This window comes from Ascaphus truei, chromosome 4 (genome assembly GCF_040206685.1).
Source record: "Ascaphus truei isolate aAscTru1 chromosome 4, aAscTru1.hap1, whole genome shotgun sequence".
In the NCBI taxonomy this organism is placed as follows: domain Eukaryota; kingdom Metazoa; phylum Chordata; class Amphibia; order Anura; family Ascaphidae; genus Ascaphus; species Ascaphus truei.
Genome location: NC_134486.1, coordinates 271,983,256 through 271,999,790, shown reverse-complemented (window position 1 = coordinate 271,999,790; position 16,535 = coordinate 271,983,256). Strand labels below are relative to the sequence as shown.

General features: G+C 42.2%; 1 protein-coding gene across 9 annotated transcripts in view; it reads right to left on the bottom strand.

The window, feature by feature from the left end:
- FUT9 (fucosyltransferase 9) overlaps positions 1-16,535 on the bottom strand; it is a 279,848-nt gene that overhangs the window by 41,846 nt on the left and 221,467 nt on the right. The window contains exon 1 of one of the 9 annotated variants that reach the window (XM_075597488.1): positions 2,034-2,224. The exons of the other annotated variants lie outside the window; for them this stretch is intronic. The gene's annotated coding sequence lies outside the window, so the exon portion shown is untranslated. Of the gene's footprint in view, positions 1-2,033; positions 2,225-16,535 lie in introns of those variants that run through there. 9 annotated transcript variants of the gene reach the window in all.

Genomic DNA, 16,535 nt, shown 5'->3' with positions numbered 1-16,535 from the left:
AGGCACGACGCCGCCATCTTTGTTATGTCCGCACAGGCGCGGAGGCTCGCGCATGCGCAGATGCGATGGCCAATATAGTGAGCGCGAAGGGGCAGAGATGGCACTCCATAGCGCAGGTACTCCCCAAGGTCGCGCAGGCACAGAAGAGAACAGTGGCGGCCATTAGAGGGTTGCACAGGCGCGGCAGACATAGCGCACGCAGCCCTAATGTTAAAGAGGTCCTGAGTGGACAACAATTCCCAGCAGCCTCTGGGGACTGCCCTTTCACCCACATCACGTGCAGCCAGCCAGCAAATATAGTTTGCAGCTTCTCCTGTTGGAGAAGAATACAATGTTGCGGAGACCATGCTAGTCAGTTGGAGCTGGGAGCAAGAAGGGGGAGGAAGTGTGTAAGGAGCAAGTGGCTCTTACACTAGGCCAGGTTACCCCCCAGGCCCCAGGTAGGTCCCACTCCCCACTAGGTTAGTGGGTAAATCATAGGGAAGGCCCCTTAGGTAGGGACCCTGCCCTTAGGTGAGAGTAACTCTTGTCAGTGACACAGCTGCAGTGCTGTGTGCTCTGACAAGAAGAGACAGTGTTGTGTGCAGTGCAGCTAGAGTAGTTGCTTTGGCTGTGTCAGGGAAAGGTCCCTCATAGGAAGAAGGGGGGGTTGCTTTCTAGTTATACAGTGTGTGTAATATCACCAGTGCCAGTTGCACGTGGTGAGCTGCCAGAGTCTGGGAGCATACAGAATCTACAGTAAGAGATCTTCTGCATTCAGGGGCTAGGGTAGAGGTATACCCCAGGGCCCAGTTAGTCCCCGGAGACACTAGAGGAATACTGTATGTGATAGGGACTGCCTTAAGACAGGGACTCCTTCACATACTCAGAGAAAGAGGAAGAGACATGCTGCAGGACAGTGCCTGAATGCCGTGCAGCCTGAGTGCAGAAAGAGTATCCATTCCTGCAGAGCGCAGTGCGGCGTGGGATCACTGTGCGGTGTTGCTGAGTCCAAGGATTATCCTGATCAGGAGCAGTGATCAGGGAGGTAGTAGAATAAGTGCACCACCGGGCCCCAACACAGGGAAGCGCTATCCCTCACACTCACACTCTCTTTTTGGTTGTGGAAACTCACATTATTATCAAAGGAACTGAGGGTGATGTGATGATGGACATGTGGGTGAGGGGATGGTATACATTCAGGGTGATGCAATGTTATTCATATGATGTACTGATGTTAAGCAAAGAGAGTTTCATTGAAGTTATCGTTCATACTCAGTAAATACTGTTTATTCACATTGTGTGTATTTACTGTATGGTTGTTCTGGTGAGGGCACACTCCCACCATATTGGGATCCCTCATCAGTGGAGGCGCTGCACCGAGTGTAAGTATATACCCCACGTTCCCCGTGGCGGAAGCTCAGCCTTCCTTGTTGCCAAACAGGTACAGCACCACACTGATAAGTAGTCACTTAGGGTGGGGGAAAGAGGGCTACACAGTGAAACAAGTTCTAAAATTACTAATGGAAACACTGTTATAAACATAAATATACACATGAATGCCAGGACCTATTTAATAATATGAGAAAACAAATGTTCAATACAGGGGGGCTTCGTTTAGGGCACTATAGCCCGTCTTCAAGCTCGTTTTCACCTCTCAGTGGTACTTCCCTCATAAGTGTCCCCTGGCTCATCCAAAAAGAATAATATTCAAAATCAGCAGCTCACGTTGTAAAAGTAATTCATCCACTGCAACTATAACACTAACCAGGAACACTGGACCCAGACAGACGTCCGTGGGAGATCGCTACAGAAACAGGTATAGAGGCAATGGATGCCTTACTCTAACACCGTGAGCTGCTGGGATTGAATACTTTTCTCTTTCACTTTAGTGTATGGACAGGTGAACAACAGTTAACCCCTCAGGCGCTCAAAAGCAAAAACATTAGCAATTGAACATTCTCAACATATAACTTTGGGAATAGAGGTCACAGCAAACTACACACTGGTGAGAAAGTCTTTTCCAGCAACTGGCTCAGAAAAAAGAGACTCACGTAGATATGTGTAGTGCCGTGCCCCACGATCCTCATGATGCTCATCCAGCCGCCAGTCCTCCGGTCGCACCCCGGTCAGTGTAGAGTGTAATCACCGTATCTGCACGGTCCTCTGATCCTTTGTCCGGCTGCCTACCCTGCATTGTCGGCTCCCTCACAGTGGTGGTCACGTGACCGGCGGGGATGCGTCATATCCGGTATGACGAGTAGTGTGGCAACAGCCCGGCGTGCTAGCAACAATGCAGGAACACAGGAACTCCTCCAGAACATACTCCTCATCGATCAGCGGTGTTGATCTAGTATTGAACCTCAAACTTCGGGAAACTGGCTTCACCAAGGAGTCTTACAAAAGGAGGCAAAAGCAAAGCACAGTCGCAAGTAGAAAACGAAGGAAGGCTGGTGTAGTTACTACATAATCTTTATTCGCACAGTGTACTAACGGATCCTCTGACGCGTTTCATCCCACTGTCCTTTATTTATTACAAGATACAGCAAACAGGTATCACAAATAAGACAGATTATTTTCAAACATTGGAATATACTTAAATTGGATTCTGATCTAGAATCAATTACAAAATCTGGACCGAGATTCTCGTTCAGGAAGGCGAAAACATTAGCCGCCTCAGTTTCCAAAATTATTTTTCAATCGACACGCCAATCCTGCATAAAGAACATACCTATAGGATTCCACAAATGTGGATTCTGTAAATATTGTAAACACGCACTTCCTACGAAAAGGGTGCGTACATTATTTCCAAACACCAAGCATAGGAATACGTTTATAAGTTGTAAAACCAGCCACGTAATTTATGTCATCATTTGTGGCTGTAACCGTAAATATGTGGGCAGGACGATTAGACCACTGTACATAAGAATCTCTGAGCACATCAGGCTCATTAACAAACAGGACTTGTTTCATCCAGTGTCCAAACATTTCATGCATTGTTCACATGGAGGATTGAGTAATTTTTTAGGTTCTTTGCTGTCTAACACATTTCTACCCATATTAGAGGGGGAGACAGGTTGAATCGGTTGAATCTCCCTTAACACCCTGCAACCCCATGGCTTAAACATGGAATGGGAGTTACAACATTTTCTTCATGATTAATTTGTTCTTTTTCCCTTTCCCTTTCCTCCCCCCCCTCCCCCTCTCCCCTTTCCTTCTCCTTCCCCATTTTTCACCCGGTCTTCCATTATGGTTTATTATGATTATTAAAACTTTATTATGGTTTACATTACAATAACAGTATAATATTACATTCATCAGGTTCCTTTATAATATAACATACTGCTGTCATACACTTTTTCCTGTTAGATTTGGCTTTATATATGGGTATAGTTTAAATATAAGTTTAAATATATGTTTGATATTCTTATTTGAGCATGTAGTGTACACACGTTTATGTATTTTATGTTGTTTTAATATCTTGGACCATTTCTATGTTTCGATGATGTCATATCTAATTTTTTGTCCAATTATGTTGGTAATGTTTGACATATTTCATATGGGTGGTCCATATTTTAATGTTGTTGTATTATGTGTGATGATGTAACCACATACACCTGTTGCCTATCTCTTGATTGGCAATTCATACAGGTGTTTTGGGTTACCACATACTATATTAAGGTGTTTTCCCTACTGACGGATCATTCTTTGACAAAGGCCAGTGGGCTGAAATGCGTCAGAGGATCCGTTAGTACACTGTGCGAATAAAGATTATGTAGTCACTACACCAGAATTCCTTCGTTTTCTACTTGTGGCTGTGCTTTGCTTTTGCCTCCTATCGGAGGAGTTCCTGTGTTCCTGCATTGTTGCTAGCACGCCGGGCTGTTGCCACACTACTCGTCATACCGGATATGACGCATCCCCGCCGGTCACATGACCACCCTCTGTGAGGGAGCCGACACAGCAGGGTACGCGGCCGGACAAAGGAACAGAGGACCGTGCAGATACGGTCATTACACTCTACACTGACCCGGTTGCGACCGGAGGACTGGCGGCTGGATGAGCGTCATGAGGATCGTGGGGCACGGCACTACACATATCTACGTGAGTCTCTTTTTTCTGAGCCAGTTGCTGGAAAAGACTTTCTTACCAGTGTGTAGTTTGCTGTGACCTCTATTCCCAAAGTTATATGTTGAGAATGTTCAACGGCTAATGTTTTTGCTTTTGAGCGCCTGAGGGGTTAACTGTTGTTCATCCGTCCATACAGTGGTATGATTTTACAGGCGGCTTGAAGTTTATTGGATGAAGGATACTAACAGTTATGATAAAGGATACTAATAATGACATTTTAAATAATAACTACTGAGAGTTATTTCCTTTCCAATTTGGAGGTTGGTGGTGACTATTATCATTTTATTAGGTGACACTATACCCATTTTGTATATATATTTTTTCTACTTTTCTACTTTTTCAATTTTTGTATTAAATAAATTTATTCAAGAGCCAATATGGATGATGGACAGGAAATAGGGATTGAACAGCCCACCATTTATGTTCAGAAATGTGGTAACAATACAGAGCGAGCCAAAGAGCACTTCACATTTTTGATGAGGTCTCTGATAATATTACCTGCGATAACCCCACAGATCTTATAGATCATTTTGTTAAACTAGAACGACTTCTAACCCAAGACATACGTATATTCTGGGACATCACAACCTTGGAAAATTATCTAAGAGTTAAACGAATTCCCAGTGGGTTACGTTTGAAAAAAATGCAATCATTTGGTTTTCCCAACAAAGAGTTTCAATTACATTGGAGGAAAATATTTGATGAATGTTCTATGCAACTTATGGAACTGATTGTTCGTGCCAAAATTAGTGAGAAAAAATCTTTATCTGTTGAGATTGAAGCTTTGAAAAAGGGACTGTTTAAATATAAAGATATGGAGCATTTTTCTCACAATGACAAAATCCTGTTACAAAACATTGAGAAAATGGAGAAAGTGTTGGTTGCAAAAAAACAGGACAAATTTTCAAGGGATAAAATGGATTATGAAAAAAACTATTTATTAATGGCCACATGCAACCATAAGAATACACGTATAAAGAATATCCCAGGGGGACAATTTATGAGACTGAAGAGGAATTGCAGTAGTAACGACACTTTCATTCAACATGCCAATAAACTCCTTGACCGTTTTGTACAAAGAGGATACAACATAGAATATCCAAGGAAGGAATAATAAAGGGTTCAACATATGGACAGAAATGAGTTATTGATACAGAAAGATAAAAAGATCAGCAATAGAGACATTAATAAGGTAGATGTGGCTTTCATTACCAACTTTAATTCGGTACATAGGAACATTGAACAGATTGTGGTCAAACATTGGGCCATTCTATGTAGTGACCCGATTTTGGGTGGCAGCCTGGTTGATAGACCTAGATTTATATATAGAAAAGCCAGTAACTTAAAAAATATGTTAGCTCCGAGTGATATTGGGTAACAAGTATTTCCTAAGTCCATTAATAGATGGCTTGGTACTAAACCTATGGGTAACTTCAATTGTAGCAAATGTTCAATTTGCAAATTTAAGCATTCAAATCGTAAAAGTTTCTAAGGCATCTAAAGAGGTATTTAATATTGAGGACTTTATCACATGTAATTCTGTGTTTATAGTCTACCTTCTCGAGTGCAGTTGTGGATTCCATTATATTGGTAGGACCAAACGTATGTTAAAAATTCGTATACAAGAACATGTCCGTAACATTAAGAACGGCTATGAGAAACATAGTGTATCACGACATTTTTTGAAATATCACCAAAAAGATCCCTCTTCGTTAACATTCAAGGGTATTAAACATGTTCCTTGTAATAGAAGGGGAGGGGATAGAATTAAGGCTTTATCTGCTCAGGAATCATATTGTATTCATAAATTAGATTGCATGGCCCCCAAAGGGTTAAATGAAGACCTGGATGTGTGGGCTTTCTATTAAGCTGTGTGTGAAATAATGGTATAATTCCTTGGCCTTTTGGCAATTTAGCTCCATTGAACAAGCATAGCGATCTAATATTGTCATTTAGCAAGTTGTTAATTTTGTATAGTTAATATTATGTCTTTTCTCTTCTCTTTTCACAGATTTTATTTGTATTTTAATAAAGATATGTTATTTACTTAATTGTATTTCCATGTAATTCAATACCATACCCCAGTTACTATTTCAGTGCACCTGATTGGATCCTGGTCTTAATTAGCTGACCAATGCGGGAGGATGTGCCTGTATATAGTGCTCATGGGTAATGGTAATGAATTTACCCCTGAAGAAGTAGCATCTAGCTACGAAACGCGTAGGATTATTGCTTTTATTGGTACCTTTTATGTCCATTACTCTTATCCTTTAACAGTTTTGTTGGATAGGTATTAAGCGATATGAAACCCAGTGACTTGGAACGGCGCTATAACAGCAATTAATATGAAAAAAAAATAGTAAATAAATAAGAATAAATTATAAGGTGTTTGCTGAAATATTCTCAACCTTCCAGGGAATATGCACTGATTCCCTTACAAGTAGTTAGGATCCAGGGCAGGAAGGGAGCGATGTCATCAGGAACACCCAGAAAAAAAACACATAAAATATCATAGTGCAGTGGGTTAACTAAAACGTGATTGTCAATAAGATAACTTGGCTCTTATAGATGACCTACTTACAACAAGTAAGGTAAAAAACAGCAAGTGGTTTAAAGATGGTTCTTGGAAACTTCAACTTGCAGTGGCAGGTGGGTATGACCGCAGCACGCAACAGTGAACACTGATATCAGCGTTCACTGTTGCGTGCTGCAGTCATACCCACCTGCCACTGCAAGTTGAAGTTTCCAAGAACCATCTTTAAACCACTTGCTGTTTTTTACCTTACTTGTTGTAAGTAGGTCATCTATAAGAGCCAAGTTATCTTATTGACAATCACGTTTTAGATAACCCACTGCACTATGATATTTTATGTGTTTTTTTTCTGGGTGTTCCTGATGACATCGCTCCCTTCCTGCCCTGGATCCTAACTGGATAGTTATTAAGCTACATTTTTTGCTGCCGTGTATCTATGCAATACCGCTCGGGTGTCTCCCGTTGGAGGTACGCCCTTGTGTGACATCACACGTATGCGCGTAGCGTAACGTCACTGTCAGCCGATGGACTTTCAGGCACAGACGCCTAACATGCAACTGTATCCTGTCAGCATTGATACTCTGTTGAGTGGACTTAGAAATTTTGTCCCAATGCACACATAGTGTGTCCTTTTGGAGCAAGAACTTTTCATTACTACCACGGAACCGGCAACGGAGTTCCTGAAACACGTGACTTGGAGACGACCTGGATGCTGGTGACTAACTGCAGCCACGGAGTCAGATGACATCTGGAGAGTGTTGAGGTCTACCTACCTGAGGAATCTCCTTCCATCACCTACCCTGATGCCAGCTGTGTGGTAACTCGTGTATTGATACACGAAATGCTTATGTTCTATTTTTTTGATGTACGCAGAATACTTACCCCTTTTTTTACACTAAATATGTTTTGATATACTTCACCATTTGCGTTTTGCGCTTATTTTTTGTCTTTTGTCTGCAATGGACATGTATCCACATTTTTTTCAGTGAAATAATTTTTGATGTACATAGCTTATTTCAATACATACCTTATATTTAAATGTTATGTGAAAAAGAGTTTTGTTCCCAGTATGCATGCAAAAAATAGTATATCACTTAGAACAAATACAAAATTCACAATTTTAGTCTACGCAGCATATACTAAAATGTGCTCTTACAATACTAAACAAAAAAATATTTAGCTGTATTTGTCCCTTATTTTATGTGAAAAAAAGGAAAAGGAAGAAATAAGTAGTAATATTTAATTGGACCAACAGTGGTTTACAGTATATATGCATTTAGACCTGTGCGATTTGAAATGTTTGTATACTGTAACTACAATCTTTTCTTTATACAATAGTGGAATAGAATGTAACTGATTGAGTACTTCCTTGAATATGATGGGAAAAGGCAATCTGGGAAAGCCAGAAAAACTGTCTCCTCCAACAAGCAATTTAAATTGAAATTGGTTAACTATGAATGCATTCTATTGCTGATACAATTGAGGAAACACTTAACACTCCTTTCATTAAAGTGCAAAAGCTTCAAAGTATGGACTCTATTGGCAGATCTTAGGTCTATGAGGCTCACTGATTTTTAGCTTCAGTGGTCCTACATACAGTTCTTCTCACTCTATGTATGTATGTATATATAGTATATAGTAGATGCCTCACTCCTAGAGCACCAGTGGTGTTTCGTAAAGCATATAGTGTCAAACAACAAATAGCACCCAGTAAGCTTAGAGATAGTTCCATATTGGTTGATTCTTATATCTCCCTACCTTTTGGTAATGTTAAGTGTGGCAGATCAAGATGCACTATGTGTAAACATCTGACTACTTGTAGTTCTATTACATCCTCTACGAATGGATCTGTACATCATCTTAAGAGTCGAATTAACTGTCTAACCACACATGTAATATATGTACTGTCGTGTACCTGTAATTTACAGTATGTTGGATGAACTAAACATTCTCTATGCGTTAGATTCTTGGAACATCGCAGAGCTATTATTAAAGGTGTCCACAATCATAGTGTTCCCAGACATTTCTCTGCAATACATTCAAGGATCCTGATAGTTTGAGAATAGCCGGCATAGAACAGGTCTCTAATTTAAAATTAAGTGGGGACAGAATTAAGACTCTTTGCAATCGTGAATCTTTCTGGATTTATTCTCTGGGAACTTTAGTCCCTAAAGGTCTCAACGAATGCATCGATACCTGTATTCTTGTTTAAATTCCTTTGTCTCTCCTTAATCATAACCCCCTTTCCCCCCTCCCCTCTCCCTCTCTGCTCTTACATTCGTTCCAATTATAGAGTGTGCATTCACCTACACCAGTGTCTTCTTATCTATACAGATGTAGGGTATTTTGATGCACAGTCATTACTGTATAGATTACTTAATAGATTTATCATCAAGGATTTAAGTATTGAATATCAATGATTGATTCCATCCTGCTTTTACCATACTCCCTGCTTTCTATATGTACAATTTACATTGTTTATGTGTATATATACTTTTTCCATCAAACCAGGTTTTTATTAGGTCCTCCTTCTCTTTTTGAATTTTTATTTAAAAAAAAATCTTTTTAATCTTTTAAATTATTCATAAAGACTATTTTACATAAAGGTTTTTATTGTCTGGTTTGATGGAACTGCGCAGGGAGTCTGGGATTTATATTATAGTTTTATGTACATACTGTAGTATATTCACTATATCTGTCTAAAGTTTCAAATTATATCTGTTTTACCTATATGTAAGCCACGACTAGGATTGAATACAGCTGTTTTCGATCAGAGGCAATCACTAGTGCTATATATACATTGAAGACCAGCACAGCTACTACAATCCTGTCCTTGAGAAAATCACCCTGAGTGACGAAATGCGGTGGCGTCATGACGCAGTGACGCAGCAACGCAGTGACGCAGCAACGCAGTGACGCGATTACGCTCTGGGGATAGAGGCACCCGTTTGAACCACACATCCGGTGCCAAAGCGAGGTCTGACACGTTGGAAATTTTTCACCTCCAACTGAGATTTGACACACGGGAGCTCCGTTTAAGCCGTAGGAAGAAAGTATTCTCCATAACATCAGGATACACCAGCCCAATCAGACCGCACATCGAGGTATTTAGCTCCGTGCTCTACCAGGTCTGCCAACAGTACACCGACTTTACATTTGAGAAGGGACATTCTCTTGTTGGTGACTATTGTTTTATACTGGGTTCTTATTGGCTACATGGATTGCTATTGAATCAACTGATATTCCAACTGGTTGTTTTCCTCCCTTACAATCTCATGCTCCCTCGCCTTAACATTATATGTCACTTGCCTATTGCTGCACCCTGCTACTATCTGATATTTATTGCTTTTTAATCACACTGGTTGAACATTGGTCCTTTTGACCACTCTGTTTTTTTTAATAAACTCTACGCATTACTTTATATTTAAGGATCTGGCGCTTCTTTTTTTCTGTTTATATATATATATATATATATATACATACATATATATATACATATATATATAAACTAATAGACGATACCGTTCTGTGGCTAACGAAATGCTTTTATTTATGCGAGCTTTCGAGATACATTGATCTCTTCGTCTGGCGGTGTTACAATGGATAAAGCAAGAATATCCCTCCCCTTGTGCTGTATGTCATTTATGGCTTACAGTAAGGTGTTAAATGGTCCCTGAATGTTAGTGATGTAAGAGCATGTGTGTGTGTGTGTGTGTGTGTGTGTGTGTGTGTGTGTGTGTGTGTGTGTGTGTGTGTGTGTGTGTATGTATGTGTGTGTATGTGTGTAAATAAAAATGTATAAAGCACCCACAGTGTATACAGCGATTTACTAAAGGTTTGTGTGGGTGTGTATACGAATGGTGTGGGTAGGTGTAGAAATGTAAGAGGGTTGCATTACTATTAATGTGTGTAGATACTATGTGGTTCCTATTGGTATATAGGGAAAGCATTACATTATACAGTACATATGTATGTGTAAGAGACAGCTGTCTGTGCATTCATATAGCGCAGTATGTATAGACATGGCCTTTAGCACTCATGGGAAGAGAGTTCTCTTGTGTCAGGGTAGTGACTCATGAAGCTGCGGGCTCGGTTTAGGCCACCACTAAGTATCCCGAACAGTTGCATAAATTTGTATTCATGCAACCGTCTCTCTTTCAGTATTCTAAGATTACCTATGAGTATGGCCACCTTCAGATCGTTCATTTTATGGCCAGAGTCAGAGAAATGTTCGCCGACAGAACTGTCTCCTGTTCTGTGTATGATGCTGTGGCGTTGCACATTAATTCTCTTGTTTATCCCCTGTCCCATCTCACCTATGTACTAGAAGACCCCTGGGCATTTCATGCACATGATGAGGTACATGACATTGCTGGAAGAACAGGTGAACCTTCCTCTAATTTTTTACTCCAGATTCCTGTGTTGTATTTGTATTGTGCACGCTGTGTGGAGCATTGCGCAGGTTTTGCATCTTGTGTCCTGGCATGGACTTGTCCCGCATTCAGTTGTACTGTTGAATACTTTACGCCTTACCATCCTTTTCTTGAGATTATGAGGTTGTCTGTATGATAATAAGGGTGATTCAGGGAAGACCTGTTGCAGTCTTGTATCTTCCTGGAGAATGGGTTGCAGTTCCCTGGCGATCTTGCGTAGGGCTTCTAGGTGTGGGTTATATGTGACCACCAAAGGTAACCTGTCACTTCTCTCTTTCTGTCTGTATTCAAGGAGACCCCTTCTTGGTATTCTGGTGGCTTTGTGGATTTGCTGGTCTACAATTCTGTTATATCCACGGTTTATGAAATCCGATCTCAAAGCTGTAATCCACTGGCCTCTGTCTGCTGTGTTGAAGCATATCTGGTTGTATCGTATCGCTTGACTGTAGATGGTTGTATGATTAGTGTGTGGGGGGTGGAATCTGTTGTCCCTCAAACAGCAGGCTCTGTCTGTAGGTTTGCGGTATACCTAAGTCTGTAGTTGGTTGTTCTTTATAGTAATGGTGGTGTCTAGGAAATATACTTCATCTGGGGAATGGGTCAGTTTGAGTTTGATGGTCGGGTGGAATGTATTGAAGTTCTCATGGAATTGTATGAGTCCTGCTTGAAACTGCTAAGGTAATTAATGGGTTAATCCCCCATCCCCGCTACCCACCCGGGTAGCCTAACCTCCCTTCCTGGGGAAATTACCCCCACTCCCATCCCCTCATTAATTGTCACTTTGGTAAACCATGCCCACAAAATGGACATGGATTACCACAATGGTAATGAAGGGGAAACCTAAAAAAAAACATTACAATGAAATAAAAATAAACATTTGACAATAAAGCCATTGATTCTCACTGTAGTAAACCATGCCCACAATTTGGGCATAGATTGCCATAATGACAATGAATGGGCAACCTACAAATGAAAAAGAAAAAAATGGTCGGAATGGCGGTCACTGCTCTCCGAAATCAGGATTCAACCAAGCGCAGTAAAAGTAAAATAATTATTTATTCATCCAGATAGGAAAAAAGACATACACAGAATGTTACAAATGAAAAAGAACCACAAAATAAAATATGACATTTAAATAAAAATAAACATTTGACAATAAAGCCATTTATTGTCACTGTTGTAAACCATGCTCACAATATAGGCATGGATTTCCACAATGGCAATAAATGGGCAACCTAAATTTAAAAAAAAAATACAATACATTACAATTAAATAAAAACAAACATTTGCCAAAAAATGCAGAGTGTAAGGGCTCTGCTCGTCCTCTAGATGGCCGCTGCCATGAAGTATCAGGACTATCTCACTTCCTGGCAAATCTTAACCTTACTGGCCAACAGGAAGAGTCTTCAAGCATATTGAAGCAAGTGAGGCCATCCTGCTTCATGCGTTTCTTCTCCTGACAGGAAGCAAGCCTCACTACGGCTCTCATTGCCAGCAGCTGCCGCTGGTCCTTAAATAGCAGTCAGTTGCGGGTAGTGTAGGACCTGCTGAAGAGGGTTTACCGTGACGTTGTAGCAGGCTTATAATACTTTGGCCAAAGCATTTAACTAAAGAACCCTTACTTTGAATTTTGTGCTACTTTTCTATTTTCGCTCATTGAGGACTCAGCAGTCTCTGCGGTTACTGTCCCTCTGCCTTTAAGGGGGCTGGACGTACTCCATGGAATAACCACCTGTGCCACGGAACTTGGCTCCGCCCCCCAGTCGCATCGCTCCTCTTTCGCGCAGCGCGTTTACATGACTTCGTGCACCGCTCTCCAGCTGCGCGGCAACTAATTTCTTTGCTTGTTTCCTGCAGCCTTTCCTGACCTCCGCTGAGGTCGCGCCTCCGCTCCACCTCCCTTGCTACTGGTTCCTGTCTCTCATCTATATCCTGTCCAGTCTATCCCACCTCAGTAGCAGGCATCCTACTTGTACGCGGGAGTGCAAGTGTTACAGCAAAGATTGTCAATGGGTTTATCTATATCCCGAAAGTGGCATACATAAACCCATTGCCAGGAAAAGGGCATCCTAAAAAAATGCACAATTAAATAATATAAAATCAATGTGTTTCTTAACGTTGCTGGGATGACATTCACCCTCCTCATCCAAAAGTGGCACCAACTCTTTCCCCTTAAAGGAAGAGAAGCCAGCCAAACAGGTAGTATATGCTTCCATCCCTTTAAGATGATGTCACTGGAGAGAGCGCATGCGTGACGGTGAGGTGAATGGAAGCTTAGTCTCTGAGCTCCACTCTCACTGGTGCTAAATAATCAAATAACTTCAGAAGCAACGCGAATATCACAGCGATTTAGATTGCACAACCTCACTGAACATGTGGTGATGGCGACAAACAAAGTAACTCGCAGAAAAACACAACCTGTGTCTACATATTTCAAAAGAGGAGACGCAGCACATGCAGCACAGGTAGATAAGATGGATCAGACCCAGACACATATGACCCAGAAACAGAGCCAGGGGATCAGGAGATAGTGAGGTGCAAAGACCTCAAGGAGTTCTGTGCCCAAATGAAGAAGTTTTTTAAAACTGAACTATGGGCTATAAGGAAAGACCTGGACGCATTGGGAGAGCAGACAGATACCTTGGAAACTAAATCTGATGAGACTACCACAGAATTGGCACAGACACAGAAAACAGTGGCTACACTTACAGTACAAGTCAGATCCTTAGAAGATAAAATAGAGGATGCTGAAAACAGGGCAAGGAGATGCAACGTACGCCTAAGAGGAGTGCCTGAGTCTGTCTCTGACCCAGAGGAATTCACAAAAAAATGGCTGGAGCATCTATTCCCAGATAAGCCTGACAATGAACTTCTTCTGGATTCTTAGGGGGAAACCGCAAAGCGGAGACCCCCCGAGGGATATAATTATGAGATTCCATCACTACAGAACAAAGGAAGAGGTTTGCAGGATCTCAAGAGACACTAAAAACATGGAATATGAACAGAAAAAATTCCAGATCTTTCAAGATATTTCCCCGGTCACCCTCGCCAAAAGAAGAACTCTGGCACTAATAAGAAAGGTGTTGGGAGACCAAAAGATAAAATACAGGTGGCTCTTCCCATTCGCAATAATGGTGCTGAAAAATGGCGTGGCACATACCTTGAGGAAGGTGGAGGAGGGCGATGATTTCCTGAGCAGACTAGGCACAGGTGGAGTGGCTCAGGGATCCCCCCGGTCATCAGGAGAGGAGAGAAAATCGCCCACACCGACATGGAGCAGAGTGGGGGCTACCCGACCTGATGCGGTGGAGGGAGCGGCGGCGAGCCCCAAATGATGTCCTCCCCTTAGGAGCTGTGCCTTGCCGCTTTCGAAGTAGATGATCCAGCGGAGACTCAACTTCTAACTATGCTTCCAATTATGCTTTCTAATTATGCCTTCTAACTGTGCTACTAACTATGCTTCTGATTATGCTTTCTAATTATGCCTTCTAACTATGCTTCTAATTACGCCTTCTAGCTATGCCTTCTAGCTGTGCCTTCTAACTGTGCCTTCTGGCTGTGCATTCTAACAATGCCCTCTAATTATGCCCTCTAACTATGCCCTCTAACTATGCTTCTGACTATGGCTTCTAAATATTCTTCTAAATATGCCCTCTGGCTATGCTTCTCACTATGCCTATGCCTGATTCCCAGTGTGCTCTCCGGTCCCCTTTTCTGCCATTCGATTGACGCAGGGCTCTATCGGGACCCAAGTAGACCTGCCTCTGCTGTGCATGTGGCTGAAGGGGACCCCCGGGTGAGGAGCTGATCCGCACATGATTTTGAGACGGCGGCCATCTTGTCCTGCTCCTTCCCCGAGCAGAGCGGGAACTGCTCTGACTCACACGGGCGGGAGGAGTGACATCATCATGACAGGACGGAGCCGCGTCAGCCTCTCGCGAGAGGTTCGACCGGCCCACACGGGAATCATCAGTTTAGAGGAGCAGCCGTCTGGGAGGCAGGGAGGGAGGACACTGAGCGCAGCATGTCCCGCCCGGGAAGAAGGAGACCCGAGACTATGATCGGGATAGGGGTGGGGGGGATGTGCAATGGGTAATGTGCTGTGCCCTATATGCTGTGCCCTATGTGCTGTGTCTTGTGTACTGCGCAGTGGGTAGTGTGTAGTGTGCCCTGTATACTACGTACTGTGTGCTGTGCCCTATATACTGTGTACTGCACAGTGGGTAATGTGCCACGTGAGCTGTGCCCTGTGTTCTGCATGGTGTGTGGTGTGCCTTGTATGCTGTGTACTGCACTGTGCGAAACAACGCAACACAATTTCAACACAGTGTATAGCTTGTTAAGTTACAGGGTATAGGTTAAGGGTTCATATGTTTAGATTTATTAGACTTAAAAGTTTATGGGACGGAGGGATAGCATAGTTTCTAGTGAATGATTAAGAGGGATTTAAAGTAGGGTATTCAAAAATTGTAAATAAGTTAGTGCTGTAGTTCCCTAAGAAGTTTAAGTTTAAATAAATCACTGAAGTTTAAGTTTTTGTTAAGAGACAGACACACGCCGGTGGGATTCGCTCCTGGCGTTGTGCATGCGTTCCTCACATAGGTTCCTGACGAGTCAGGGCCACAAACAAGTCCCAGGGGGGGGTCAGTCCCCAGTGGGGAAGGCCGGCCGTCTCCAAAGGCCAGGCATAATGACCTACCCTTTGGGCAACAGACCCCGATTCGTGCTCTGGTTTTTAATTTGTTATTTTTTATGATCATAATTTTGTTTACTTTATGTTTTGTATTTTGTTTGATCCCCTATGTGTTTACCCTTGTACTGTCTCCCTCAGTGTGGGAAGAAATTAGAAATTGGATACAGAGGATATTCGACCTCACTATTCCCCCAGACCCATGGCTGTCCCTCTTGAACAGACCATTAACAGGACTGGGATGATAGGGGGACCCCTGCTGCAGCCACAATAGTATGGTGAGATGGTGAACGGTGCTTAGGGTGTAGTACAGTAGTGAACAGGGAGAGAGAGAACCCTCTATAGCACTCGGGTTCACGCTCTGATGATGAGTGGGTGATTTAAAACATAATCTTTATTAATGGCATATATAAAATAGTGGATGTTGGAACAACGTACTGGAGGTAGGTTGATCCTGGATATTGGTAGCCGTGTAGGCTCCGGATCAGTTAGTAGCTAATATACCAGATATAACTATATTGGAACACTGGTAACAGAACAGCACAGAGATCCTGATGTGGACCTGTGTGATGGGGGTGTGCTGCTGGGTGTGCTAAAATAGGTACTGAAAAGACATATCACATTGTAGCAGGGTCTGCGTAAGTCCTTTAATATAGGTGTGATATGTATATGCTGATAGACACTGGGAACATATATATAGTGGTTATCAGTGGTCGTATGTGCTGTCAGCTAAGTTGCCACTCTGTATAAAGGTGTGTATCTAGCTAAG